The 15413-nt window shown below is 30.6% G+C and overlaps 1 long non-coding RNA gene across 1 annotated transcript; it reads left to right on the top strand.

The window, feature by feature from the left end:
- Window positions 1-13398: 13398 nt before the first annotated feature.
- On the top strand, window positions 13399-14498 carry LOC121218361 (uncharacterized). The gene is made up of 3 exons (XR_005914622.1): window positions 13399-13532; window positions 13779-13984; window positions 14102-14498. It is a non-coding gene; the product is annotated as an uncharacterized lncRNA (long non-coding RNA).
- Window positions 14499-15413: the final 915 nt, after the last annotated feature.

The following is a 15413-nucleotide window of genomic DNA, read 5'->3' as shown; positions in this document are numbered from 1 at the left end:
GAATTAATTGAACTTAATAATTGATATTATATATTAACCCACCAAGCTACTACCCAACTAGACCCAGGCCCTAAACACTAACCCATTCCCAAAATAAACCCAGTCCACTAACTCATACAGACACCAGCCCACTCCCAAAATAAACCCAATCCAATGACTCACACAAAAAATTAGAAAACATAAAATTCTAATTCCTCCTAGGCCTAAAAATAATGCACACGGTAAACTCAAATATCACAGACTCAAAAATCCCTAACCCAAAATTGAAAATCCCTAATCTAAAATTTCTCAAGTCCCAAAATCTCTACTGCTAGTCACCACTTTTCGACGTCCACCAGTCACACCGTTTGGCATACACCATGTCACCATCATCGTCCAACGTACGTCTACCATCAATTTCGACTTCACCCAAAATCCCTAATCGAAAATCCCCCAAAATCCCTAACCCAACGAAGTGACCGGTGATGCACCTTCAATTTCAACTTCACTCACCACAGTCTGACACTCACCTTGGATTTTTCAAGTGTTTTTTTTGTCAAAGATATATTCTTTTTTGCTTTCACTGAAATGGATTTTTCTGCTGCTTCTTTTTTTTTATGACAAAATTTTCATTTTTGGATATTTTTATAATTCTATCATTACTTCTTTGTTCTCAATGTGTGTTTGTAAATGTAATTGAGTAGAAAAGAGTAGAGGATAGATATTTGAACTAACTTTTTAAGTTTTAAACGATAAGAAAAAGAAAAAGGTGTTGGTCAAAACTGAAATCTATATTTAAAAAGTGATTTTAAATTCTATAGCGACGAATGATATATAGTTCCATTAAATTTCATAACATTATATTGAATTATATATGTTTACATTGCAACTTGCAAGATGTTAACAACTGTGTCTAGTTTCTTACTCTTAATATACTTATTAATTAATTGTTTACATATATCTATTGGTTTATTAGGTTTGTTAACTTATTCTTTATAAAAATATTGGCTTTTTTCCCTTATTGAAGTCGATGTCTATTGTCTATCATAACAATTAAGCGGTGGATATGTCATAGACCAAAGAAGTCAAATATATTGCATGCATTATTTTTCAAGAAGTTAATCCATAGCAGTATGGACTAAAATATTATTTCTGTTAAAATTACACTATTAAATGCTTGTTTCGATGTTTTATATATAATGCATAATCAAATAGCGAGTTGCAAAATATAAACTTTACAAAATATTGTAGATGTATAAATATTTTAGAAAAAATAATATAAATTCTCTAAAACTTCAAAGTAAAATGTTTAATTGCCTAAAAAAAAAGTTGATGTGATCATAATTTTTTTAAAACAAAAATTATTTCTTTTTAAGGAAGAACATAGGAGCTCGAATGACAGAACCTGCTTTTTAATTCATTTATATATTGTATATAAATGTATTTTAATCTATTATATAATTTTTCCTTGCAGAATGTCATCGAACCAACATTTGTTGAGGGTAGTGTTACACCTCCTAGTTCGATAGACTCTGGAAAATCAGTAAATGAAGCTTCAAGCCAAACAAAGGGGGTTGCTGGAAAAAGAAGTCATTCCTCAAAGGTCAGAAGTTTGGTCTCACTTCACTAAGATTGTTAATAGTGAGGGTGTAAGCAAGGCTAAATGTAAATATTGTGAAAAGGAATTTCGTTGTGATGGAAAAAATGGTACAGGGTCATTAAAACATCATATCGATTAATGTAAGAAAAATCCTAGTAATGTTGTTGACACTAGCCAAGGACAACTAGTTTTACCTAGTAAGGGAGTTGAAGGGGAGAAGGGCAACTTGGAGATTTGATCAAAAAGTATGTAGGAAAGGGTTAGCACAAATGAATGTGATTGATGAATTACCTTTCAAGTTTGTTGAAAGTGAAGGTTTTAGAAAATTTATGTTCTTGACATGTCCTAGGTTTCATATTCCTTCACGAACTACTATGACTAGGTATGTTTATCAATTGTATTTAGATGAAAGGACCAAGATAAAACAACTTTTGATAAGTTCTTGTTCTAGAGTTTGCTTAACTACTAACACATGACTACTGACACATGGACTTCTTTGTAAAGAGTTAATTATTTTTGCATCACTGCTCAATTTATTGATAACAATTGGAAATTGAATAAAAAGATTTTAAACTTTTGTCCAATTTCTAGTCATAAGGGTGAGTCCATTGGGATAGTGATTGAGAAATGCTTATTGAATTGGGGGATTGATAAATTGCTTTCTGTCACTGTTGATAATGCAGTCAAATGATGTTGCTATTGGTTATTTGAGAAAGAAATTTAGCACTCGAGGGTTTAAGTAATGTTGCTTTTGGTTAATTGAGAAAGAAATTTAGCACTCGAGGGGGTTTAGTTCAAAATGGTAAATATCTTTATATGAGATGTATGACACACAATGTGAATTTGATTGTTGTTGAAGGCTTAAAGGAAATGAATAAATTTGTTGAACATGTTAGGGGGGCTGTTAGATATGTGAGACAATCTCCAACTAGATTACAAAAGTTTAAGTAGTGTGTTGTGGTGGAAAAGATAGAGTGCAAGAAGATGTTGTGTCTTGGTGTTTGTACTAGGTAGAACTCGACCTAGTTAATGTTAGGCATTGCTTAGAACTTTGAGAGAGCTTTTGTGAGATTGGAGGAGTAAGATACAAACTTTAGATCTGAACTTGAAAGGGGAGAAGGTTAACCTAGTGCGGATGATTGGGCTAGTGTTAGAAACTTGAGGGTTTCTTGGAACACTTTTATGAAATCACTTTGCGTATATCTGGTACTTATATGTCACATCGAATACTTTTTTTATGAGCTTTCTGAAATTAATATTCTTTTATAAGATGCTTAGTCAAATATTGATGTTGATTTTAGTGTTATGGTCATGAAGATAAAAGACAAGTATGACAATTACTGGGGTGATATTGATAAGATGAATTTGCTTATGTTTGTTGCTTGTGTTTTATATCCTAGACAAAAATTAAAATATCTTGAATTTGCACTTAGTGAAATGTCTAATGCTGAGAAAGCTTATGAAATGATGCAAAAATTGAAGGAAGCTTTGTATGAATTGTTTGATGAGTATAAACCTCCACTTCATAATACTTGTAGCCAATCGAGTGTGGTAGCACATGTTTCTCTCGGTGAACCATAACCACAACAAAAAATGAAAAGGCGTATGCAAGCTTTGCATAAAAAACGTAAGTTGGAAAATGATGGTAAGGACAAAACATCTGAATTGGATAAATATCTACCTGAGGCTAATGAGAATGTTGTTCAAGATTTTGATATTTTATTGTGGTGGAAAGTGAATAGCCCTAAATTTCCCACTTTTTCAAAGATGACCAAAGATGTGTTAGCTATACCGATTTCTATAGTTGCTACAAAGTCTGCATTTAGCTCCGGGGGGTGTGTGCTTGATCAATTTAGGAGTTTTTAACTCCTAAAATTGTACAAACTCTTATGAGTACTCAAGATTGGATTCAAAAATCATCATCACAAAAAGACATAAAAAAAGATTGAAGAACAAATCCAAGAGCTTGACAAGATTGAAAATGGTATCTTTATTTTTAATTTAATAGTTTCAATTTTTTATTACCACATCACTCCTACATTAACTTATTTAATCAATTCAATGTTTAGATTTTTCTTGGAATGCATTAGAGTCTACCCTAAATTCATCAGCTTTCGTGAGTTGAAGGGTATGCTTATTATCTTATTCTTGTTAGCTTACAATCTAATCCTTTGTTTATATTATTTGATTTTTTTAAATGCATATATTTCTATTATATGCTCATTTTTTGCTCATATTTTTTATAGGTATAATAGAAATGGAGATCTTTTGGAGAGAAGAAATGGATGCAAATAGAGAATGTTAAATACTTAGAGCATGTTTAGTTGGGTGTATTGGATTAGCCAATACACCCCTAATCCGTGGCCCCACCAATTACCGTGTTTGGTTGGCTGTATTGCCCTAATACGGGCCTATTACGTTCTGCACGGATTCCCCATTTTCCCTTATGCAGCGCCGATTTGTAATCCCTTCCAAAAGAAAGGATTACCTAATCGGTCCTCTTTTACCCTCCCAAGCCTCTCCCGATCTCCACCTACCCTCTCCCTCCCAACATCGACAGAAGCTACCAGCGAACCAAAGCTCTAGCCCGTCCCGACTTCCATCTTCGCATATTTCTCTGCTAAACGGTCTCAGATCTCCGGAGGCATTGAAGCGGCAAGTGAGTAATCTCCAGCCGGTCATCATTTCTCATCTTGGCATCTTTCCTCTCTGCATGCATTAATGGGTATTGTTGCATTTTTTTTTATAAATACGATTGCGATTGTTTCAGTTTCTTTAGTTATCGGCATAGGGTTTCTTGTTGGTTATGATTTTTTTTTATTATTTGTTTGCCTGCATTATTTGCTGGTTATGGTTTCATTTCAACACTAACCGATTTCCCTTTTCTCATTAAAGGTTCTTTGTTCCAACACTTCTTCATCGCAGTCGTCCCGATTTGCTCATTACAGGTTAGTTTTCCATTTGTATTCACGGTTTTGTTTGTATGTTTTCCCCGATTGCAGGTTTGTATTGCTGTAGCAGCTTTTGTGGTTTCTGTTTTGTATGGTTCTGTTTTGTATGTTTGTATTGCTCATTACAGCTTTTGTATGATATGAACTAAGGAATCATATTCGTATGTCCTCAAAAGCAAGGTATACTTGGATGAACACTTTGTTAGAAGTGATAATATAATTATGAAACATGCCTCAGCAATTATATGTCCCCTTTCGCTGCCATCTAAATCTCAAATAAATAAATAAATTTTGTTGCAGTACTGATATTTCTATTTTCTCACTTAATCAGTTACCTGGTCATCAATTACTCTCACTCGAAGATATTCTTGCCTGTACATTGAGTCTAACATAGCTTGTAGGTATCCTTCAATGTACACAAATAGTTTAAACCTTATCAATGACCATTAAAGCAAAAGTAAAACAAATAGATTAATAACTTCAGAAAAAATCAGCATCCATTGAGCAGTGAGGCAAAGCAATAACAATCTGAATTCCTATAGACGTAATCACATAAAGACGCTGCTTAATATCACATGTAATAAAACACTAGTTTTCATGTGTGTTTATCAGGTTCTCTGGTCATGGTTTCGTATCTGACACTCGTTACTCGGTATCCATATCCTCACCATTATTAGTCAAGACTACTTTCATTACTGTAATAGGAGACTTGAATAGAACATTATGATATAGAATTAAGGGTAAAAAAAACAGTATGACACTCGTTACTAGTTATCCTTAGTAATACTTAGAAAATAAGCTAGAAAACTTATGCAAATATATGCAAAATGACACATTGAAACCATCCCATTGAAACCACTTGCTTCTGCCCCCTTCAAAACAGAGTCAGATATTTCGGTAACAGCAGCAAAAATTACATTAGAGCATGTTGTTTTTAGCTACAGAGTTGGCATAGAAATACCAACAATTAGGTAAGTGCAAAGAAAGTAGAAAGAAAATCACATTCCTGATGTTAATTTTTCTATCTCTTGATTGTTTCTTCATTTACATGTGGTTTCACTCTGATTTTCCTTCTGTTTTGAGATGATATTCTCTATTGATTTTAATTTTCTCTGCTAAAATATTCGTATTGATACAGTGAGCAATGGAAATTGTCTACTGTTTTCAATTCAGACAGTTTTTTGATATTGTTGCAATGGAAATTGTCTGTAGTTTTCAATGAAACTGGAAATTGTCTGCTGTTTTCAATGAAACTGGAAATTGTTGCATTTGTTTAGGGTTAAAGACTGAAATAATTTTTGAATTATTTTACAAGGACTGTTTCCAGTTAATAAGCTCTTTGTTTTTAAATTCTATAAAAATAATCAAATTTCAATTTCAATGCTTATATAATGTTCAAGTTTAAGTCAATTTAGAAGACTGAATAATTAGGTATCAATATTGATACTAATATAAAATTTGTTAAGTTTATGGTCTAATTGATATTTTTCTTTTCTGGGTTATTAAAATACCATATTAAAAGTGTTTTTTTTTAAAGAAAGTAGTATGTATTCAAATCTAAAGTTGAAAACTTTTGGAATTTAAAATAGGTTATATGTTTTTACTAATAGGTTATATGTTTTTTTATAGAAAGTAGTATGTATTCAAATTATTGGTGTACCAATGCACCAACTTTTTACTAATATATAATTTATTAGTGAAAGTGTACATAAAAAAAAATTTGATACAAATTTAATATATAATTTATTAGTGAAAGAGTACATATAAAGAGTACATACAAATTTGATAATTATGTTCAACCTTTAATTGCTATTATTCAAATAATATAATTATGTTCAACATTTAATTATGTTCAATCTTAAAGAGCAGTATGCCTACAAATAATGGGCTTAAATCACAATTATTTGTACATATAAATACAATACTACATTTCAATCTTTTCCAATCATAATTACAAATACAATACTACTTTTTAATAATTATTTGTACATGTAAATGAGATAAAAGTTATATATATTTTTACAAAATGAAATTTAAATTTAAAATGTTATAAAAGTTTTAAAACTTCAATTTCATTATTAAACCAAATCCTCATTCTTCATTTTATTTGTTTTAAAATTAGAAAACCTTAATTAAACTAATCATCAATACAAAAACTAATCAATGATCAAACTTTGAACATGCTTTATTAAATCTTCAATTTCATTATACGAAATTATATTTAAATTTAAATTTAAATTTAAATGTTCAAACTAATCCATGTTCAAAATTTGAACATGCTTTAATTAACTAAACAATATATTTATACGAAATGAAATGTAAATTTAAAATGTTATAAAATTTTTAAAACTTCAATTTCATTAGTAAACCAAATCCTCATTCTTTATTTTATTTGTTTTAAACTTAGGCCACCTTAATTAAACTAATCATCAATAAATAAACTAACAAATAACAACAATTAATTTTAGGTCAATTAATTTTAGGTCAATTATACATATACCTTTAAATTTTAATATATTTAAAATGTATTTAAATATATTTTCTTTCATTATTTTTTGGGTGATTGATAAAAAAATGAAATTAAACCCTAAACGATATCATTTAATAGATACTTTTTTGCTTCGTGTGTTCTAAATTTGTGGTGTTTATTATTTTTTTTTTTGATATTGTGTAATTGCAACTTCAATTATTTGATAGTGTGTTCTAATTTTAATGTGTTGCAGTAATGGCTCGTCTGTCTTTAATTGCACAAAGTGTGAGACGTAAAAGAATTGGTATTGCATTGACAATATGGTTGGAAATCTGTAGAATTGCGATTTGGTTCTTATTTAGAATGGGTGCCAGCCTTAGCCTACATACTTATAGACCAAGGATTAGGTCTTATACCTTAGATTTTTATGCAAAACGGGATTATGTGAAAAGGCTTGTATATGCTAGTGACGAGACCTGTATTGAACAAGTTAGGATGAATAAAACTGCCTTTTTTAAACTATGTGAGATGTTAGAATCGATAGGGGGATTGAAGTCGTCGAGAAACATGCTTGTCGATGAGCAAGTAGCAATGTTTTTACATATCATCTCCCATCACCTGAAAAATCGAGTTATCAAGCATCACTTTAGAAGGTCCGGGGAAACTGTTAGCAGAGCATTTCATAGTGTTTTAAATGCAGTCATACGCTTACAAGAAGTGTTATTTAAAAAGCCGGAGCCAATTACAGCCGATTCTTCTGACACAAGGTGGAAATGCTTTAAGGTATTGGACTGAGTTTTATATATAGCTTGTACAACATTTAGTTTATTTAGATATAAATTAGTATTCTAACCCAAGGTTTTATATCATGTGATATAGAATTTCTTAGGTGCTCTTGATGGAACCTACATCAAGATTAGGGTTCCAACAGTTGATAAACCTAGATATCGAACGCAAAAAGGTGACATAGCAACAAATATGCTAGGTGTTTGTACACCTGAGATGCAATTTGTTTATGTTCTTCCTGGTTTGGAAGGTTCAGTTGCCGATGGACGGATTCTTCGAGATGCCATTAGTAGAAGACATGGACTAAAAGTTCCTCATGGTAAAGTGGATAGTTAGAGGACTTTGATATTGTTCATTAAGATCAAACTTTTTGTGCTGAATTAATCATTTAAAAAAAATATTTTATAGGTTGTTATTATCTAGTTGATGCTGGATACACAAATTGTGAGGAATTTCTTGCACCTTTTAGAGGACAACAATATCATTTGAACGAGTGGCGTCAGGGTTATCAGCCAAGTTCTCCATAAGAGTTTTTTAATATGAAACATGCCTCAGCACGTAATGTTATTGAAAGATGCTTTGGGTTATTAAAACTTAGATGGGGAATACTTAGGAGTCCATCGTTCTATCCTGTAAGGGTGCACAATAGAATTATTATTGCATGTTGTTTGCTCCATAATTTTATTCGAACCCATATGAGTATTGATCCCATTGAAGTGGAGGTGAGAGAAGGATTACCTAGTAATGTGGTGGATGACGATGAACCGAATATCACAAATATTCATCCATCGGATGCTTGGGCTACTTGGAGGATGGAACTAGCCAACCAAATGTTCGATGAATGGCAAGCATCTAGAAATTAGTTTGTGAAATTTTTGTATTGATTTTTGTATTGTACCAAACTTTTTGAATAATAATTTAATTTCTTCTCATTCAGCATGTGTTATAATTTTAAATTTGTTGTGGTTTGGAGCTTTTGATTCATGATATTGAACTTAATTATAATTTTATAAAGTGTTCACCTTTTGATTCATGATATTAAAATAGTAATTAATATAATTTTTTTTTGTTCTTAAGATAATTATGTCAGCTGTTCTAGAATCAAGAGTATCTTCTCAATCTTCTCGAGGAACAAAAAGAAAATGGGTTCTAGAAGAAGATGCAGCATTGGTTTCCTGCATGGTGGACCTGTACAATGTTGGAACATTTAATGCTGATACCGGGTTTAAAGCCGGTTATTTAAACGAGTTGGAAAGAATGCTACAAAAGGTTTTACCAAATGCAATGTTGAAGGCGAAACCTAATATTGAATCGAGGATTAGGTTACTAAAAAGGGAGTGGTCAATCGTCTATGACATGCTTAATGGCCAAAACAATAGCGGTTTTGGTTGGGACGAGCATAGGCAGCTCATTGTTGCTGAAGATGCGGTTTGGGACTCCTATTTAAAGGTAAGATTATTTCAAGTCTTTATTATTTTATTTTTACCAAACTTATAACTAATATGATTTCCTCATTTTTTTAGAGTCACAAAGAAGTCGCTCAATTCAGACATCGTACTTTCCCTTACTACGACCAGCTTACTACCATATACGCAAGAGATCGAGCAACTGGGAAAGATGCTCAAACAGCTCTGATGTTCTTGAAGAAATAAATGCTGAGGGTTTACCTACTACAGGTATGGATGAAGAAAGAAACGCATTCTATGACTGCAAAGCTGACATCTCTTTGGATGACATGGATGTTTCTGCTGCGGAGCCACAACGAGATAGAGACCAAGGGGGTTCCTCATCTTCAAACAAGAGAAAGAAGAAATCTGATGCTCGTGATATGTATTCTTCATTTGATGAGGCTGCCACTTTATTGGCCGAAAACATCAAGGCCGTTGGCGATCAAATCAGTAGGAGTATTGCCTCCGAGGTGGTAGTTTAGCAGAAGTCAGAAGAACATCAAAAGATGGAAGAGAAAGCTTCAAATTTATATTCAACCTTATGGGAAATTGAAGGTTTAACCGACGATCAGCGGTATGAAGCTTTGAGTAAAATTCCAGATCATCCAACTCAAATGATCGTTTTCTTTAGTTTACCTTCTGTTGCGCGATTGGAATGGGTCAGAAGATTTCTTTCTCACCATTAAAAATCAATGTTCAAACTTTTTGATGTTGTAAAACTATATAACATATGGATTATGATGTAGAATTTCATTTTCATCTAAGCTTTTCTTAATATAAGTTAATTATGTTTATGCAGAATATAATTCTCAAGTTATATTTTGATTTTAGTAAATTCATATAAGAACATTTTATTATTAAGAATTTTATGAAATTATATATCATTATTAAATTATATTTAATATTAATTATTTTAAATTGTATAAATTCATATAAGAAAATTTATTATCAAGAATTTTATGAAATTATATATTATTATTAAATTATATGTAATAATAATTATTTTAAATTATACAAATTCATATAAGAAAATTTATTAGTTATAATTATTTTAAATTTTATTAAATCATATATTTTAATTAAAATATATTTAATAATAATTATGTTAATTTATATTTTATAGTATCATATATTATGATTTGAGTAAATTCATATAAGAATATTAATTATTAATAATTTTATTAAATTATATATTTTAATTATAATATATTTAATAATAATTATGTTTAAATATGATTAAATTATTTATTGTTGATATTAATAATCTTATTAAAATTTAAATAACAATAACAATAATCATTTACCTAAACAAATTTATGCTAAGGGTATTCTAGTCATTTTAGTTTTTTTCATTATGCTATTACACCTCTATTCCATTACATTCAACCAAACAATTGATTTGCTATTACGCCTCTATTCCATTACGCCTCTATTCCAATACAGCGAACTAAATGTGCTGTTACATTTTAATTATGTGTTAATTTCAAGACTTATGTAGTAGTGTTTTTAATTATGTAGTGATTCAACACTTAAAATTCGGTTAAATCGGTTAATTCGATTAATTTTTTATATGTTTTATACTTGTTTTAACAAAAAAATAAAAAAAAACATATAAATTTCGATTAATTCAGTTAACCGACTAAATTAATTGAAATAATTTGGTTCGATTAATTTTTTTGAAAAAAATTCGATGAATTAATAATTAAGGATTTAAAAATTTTGATTCAGGTAACTGGTTCAACACCCTAACTTCAACTGTGTAAATATGTTTTTTAGACTTGTAAAAGTATTCTCGAATAGGTGTTTGTTGTTATCAGTCAGCATAGGATGAAGTTGAAAGAGTACAGGGATAAGGAAGTTGCCAGGCGAGAGGGAGATGAGAGAAATATTTGAAATATTAGGGTCAGAATATAGAAGGGCAATATTATTTTTTATGCTAAAAATGGGAACCCATATGCTTGTACCAGAAGAAAGTAAAAAGATAAGAATGAAGAAGGGAAGGAATAAATATTAGAAATTATAATAATTTTAATGGGAAAAGGGAAACTTTGCTGCCCATTCACATGGTAAGGGTATGTGCTTTTTCTGGCCTATTTTCAAATTAAGTCTTCCACAGTTTGCCACTTCTAAAATTTAGTCCCTAATTTGTTTTCACTACTTCAATTCAGCCCTAATTCAATTCAAATTGCACTGAATTTATTTTATTTATTTCATTGATCTAGTTTATCGATATTATTGATGTGATCGTGGTAGGTATTTCCGTATTTGTATGATGTTTGATTTATATTGGGTAAACTATCCCATCAATTCATAAACTTTGTTTAAAATTATGTTTTGGTCACCCATCTTTTAAAAGTTACATAATAGTCATTGATAATATCAAGTTATTACATTTTAGTCACTTGTTCGTTATCTCCCGTTAAGGGGACAACTTGGCAAGTTAATTCGAAGGGTTAGTAGCTAATTTGGCCCCTAAAATATAGCTGAAGTGTCATTTTGATACTTTTAATATTTTTTTAAATTAATTGAAATTAACAAAAAATTAATAAAAAAATCTTTAAAATATTAGAAAAGTTATAAAGGATTTCCAAAATAATTAAAAATTAAAAAGTAAAATCATAATTTGATATTTGAATGATGCATATACATTTTCTTTTCTTTTTTTTGGTTTGGATTGAGTTTTGAGGGTTTTTCTCCCTACTAAAGGATCAATGTGATTTTTAGCTTTTATTATTATGATCAATGTGCTCCTTGGATGAATCTGCTATTGAAGTGCATTTATACTTTGATAATGACGTTTTTATTTTCTAGCCGTGCAATTTAACTATGAAGTTGAATTTTGTTGTTTAAAGATGTAAAAAGTCCTCAAATTTTTTCAAAAAAGAAAAAGTAATTAAGTCTCTTTTTTTGCATTCATTTGGGTATTTGAACTTTTAAAATATATCAAAAAGGCCCTCAAATCTTTTCAAAAAAAAGTAATTAAGCCCCTACTTTTTTTGCACTCAATTGGATACTTGAACTTTCAAAATGCATCAAAAAGACCCTCAAAATTTTCCAAAAAAAGTAATTAAGTCCCTGATTTTATTAAAAATTTGAAAAACAATTATAAAAAATTAAAATCACTAAAAGCTATAAATATTATTAAATTTTAATTTAAAAAATTCAAATATTAAAAAATTATTAAAAATTAGAAAAATATAAAAATTGTAAAAAAATAAAAAGTTGTAAAATTTTATAAAAATCGTAAAAAAAACTATAAAATATATAGAAATATAAAAAAAGCTAGGATTCATTAACTTTAACGGTCAACAGTTAAAGTTAATTGTTAAAGGGACTTTTTGATACATTTTATAATTTTTTATGATTTTTATAAAATTTTACAATTTTTTTATTTTTTACAATTTTTATAATTTATAATTTTTTATATTTTTATTAAAATTTAATAATTTTTATAACTTTTTTTCTAATTTTTAATAAGACCAGGGGCTTAATTGCTTTTTTGAAAAATTTTGAGGGTCTTTTTGATTCATTTTGAAAGTTCAAGTACCCAATTGAGTGAAAAAAATAAGCAGAGGCTTAATTGCTTTTTTTGGTGCATTTTGAGGGCCTTTTTGGTGCATTTTGAAAGTTCAAGTGCTCAATTGAGTGCAAAAAAAAAAAAGAAAAGGAAAGGCTTCATTGCTTTTTTTGAAAAAGCTTGAGGGTTTTTTTTACACCAATAAGCTATTTTTTAAATAATTTTATTATAAGTTTTGATTGTATCTATTTTTTATTTTACATAATGCCTAGCACTATTCATAGTCTCTCTCCCAACTCATAAATAGGAGGATAATGTGATTGGTGTACTCGAACCCACATCCTCCTACATTGGTAACAATGTCTACACCAATTAAGTTAAGACTCAATCGGCTGAAGTTGAATTTTTTAGATTTCCATAAATTTGAAATGGATTATATAAATGGTAAATTATATAAATGGTCAGTTGATTATATTTAAGCTTTTGTTTTGGTTATCCAATTTTAATTTTTTTTAATTTAAGCACTAATGTTTGAATTTGTTCTTGTTTCAATCATCAAAACCTTTTTTTAACTAGTATAATAACACATTTAGTCTTCAATACTTACATATTCTATCAATTTGATCCTAATTTTAAATAATTCAATAAATTTAACTCTTTACCTTTGTAAATTGCATCCTCAACCTTTATGCTTCCTCAGTTCGCCTCAATCAGGCTCTCACTCTCTTTGTCGACTAGAACCCAGCGATTCCATGGCATACCCAAGTATCGATCCTTCCAGGTAAACCTCTTCTTGCTTTCTTAAACTCTCTCCTACGATTCTATGGGTTTTTTTTTTTATTTGCCAATCTTGAAACATGTTTAAACTGGATACTTTGAAAACCGTTTTTGCTATGTTGAATGTCTTGAATATATACTACTATAATCGATTTGTCGATGGTTGTAGATTGACACTTTTTTATGATTGTTAATGCATCTCCTTCAACCTCAATCTTGCCTACTTTCATGGCTAACCCCATTCGCACAGCATGAAGACATGCATGGGCCTCTGCTACAAACAAAGAGGCAACCTCTATACACAAAATCTATTTTGAGGCTAGCACCTTTCCTTCACCATTTCTAGCCACCAACCCCGAAGTTGATCCGAGTTGATTACAATCATACGTCGCACCAAAATTGATCTTAACAACTTGGGTTTCTGGAGGCCTCCATTCCGACACTACCCATTGTTTGGTAAGGGATCCATTCCCCACTTCATCAATTTCCCTGAGAAATCTATTGGTCATTTCAACAATCCCTTTTCCAGTACTACTCTTAGCTTCATGCAACTTCTTACTTCGCTTTGTCCAGATCACCCATAAGGCGCAACAGAATAAATGACACTGAGAAATTGAGCTTCGTTTAAACAGCCAGGTGAGCCACTCCCAATTATCTAAATTTGCCATAGAGACAACCCACATAGGATTTAAAGAATTCCACTCTTCCAATGACACAAGGCAAACTCGAAATACATGTTGAATACTTTCCACTCCTCCACATTTTGGACAAACTGTATTTACCCCAAGTCTTCGAAAATGTAAATTAATCAAAGTAGGCAGAAAGTTCCACGAAATCTTCCAAATTGTAATATTTTGTCTTGCATTTAAGTTGAGGCTCCACAATCGCTTGTAAAAATTATCTATATTCTATTGTAAGTCTGTAGCAGTTGGGTCATAGTTATTTTCAAGTAATAATTTGTAACCACTCCTCACTAGACCTGTCCATGGGCCGGGCGGCCTGGCCCGGCCCGACGGCCCGCCCGAAATATGGGAGGGTTTGGGTAAAAATATAGGCCCGAAATATGGGCTTGGACAAAATTTTAGGCTCGTTTAAAAAATGGGCCGGGCCTCGGGCAAGATTTTTTGGCCCGGGCAATATTAAATATATATATTTTTATTTTTAAAATGTAATAGTTTTTTATTTTAAGTTTATTTACTTTCATTTCCTTGACTAGTGTTACAAAATAATAATAATAAAACATCAAGTTTGTTTTCCTAATCAAATGTTAGATTTTGTTACAACAATTAATACAATTAATACAATCAATAATTTGATAAATTTACTAATCAAATGTTAAATTTTATTACAACAATTAATACAATTAATACAATTAATAATTTGATAAATTTACTAATCAAATGTTAGATTTTATTACAACAATTAATACAATTAACAATTAATAATTTGATAATTTTACTAACAATTAATTTTAATAACTATTAGTTTTAATTTTATTAAAAAATAATTTTAATTTTAATTAAAAACAGGCCGGGCCGGGCTCGGGCCCCATATTTTTTCTTCGGCCCGGGCCTGGGCAAAGTCTCAGGCCCATATTTTGGGTCGGGCCGGGCCCGGCCTAGTAAACGGGCTGAATTTTTTTTGTGGGCCCGGCCCGGCCCGACCCATGGACAGGTCTACTCCTCACTAAAAAATCACCAAAAGCTTCACCCCTCCACACCAGCATATCCTCGTGCTCCACCGTGGTTAACGGGATCCGCAGGATTCTACTCGCATCAATTTCAGAAAAGGTAGTGTTAACAACTTCAACTTTCCACGTTCTAGTTGGTGAATCAATTAACTCTAATACCCTTATAATATCGTTACTAATACTACCACTGATTTT

This window comes from Gossypium hirsutum, chromosome D06, assembly GCF_007990345.1.
Source record: "Gossypium hirsutum isolate 1008001.06 chromosome D06, Gossypium_hirsutum_v2.1, whole genome shotgun sequence".
Classification (NCBI taxonomy): domain Eukaryota; kingdom Viridiplantae; phylum Streptophyta; class Magnoliopsida; order Malvales; family Malvaceae; genus Gossypium; species Gossypium hirsutum.
The sequence above is the reverse complement of the archived record's forward strand: the minus strand, read 5'-3'. Positions and strand labels throughout refer to the sequence as shown.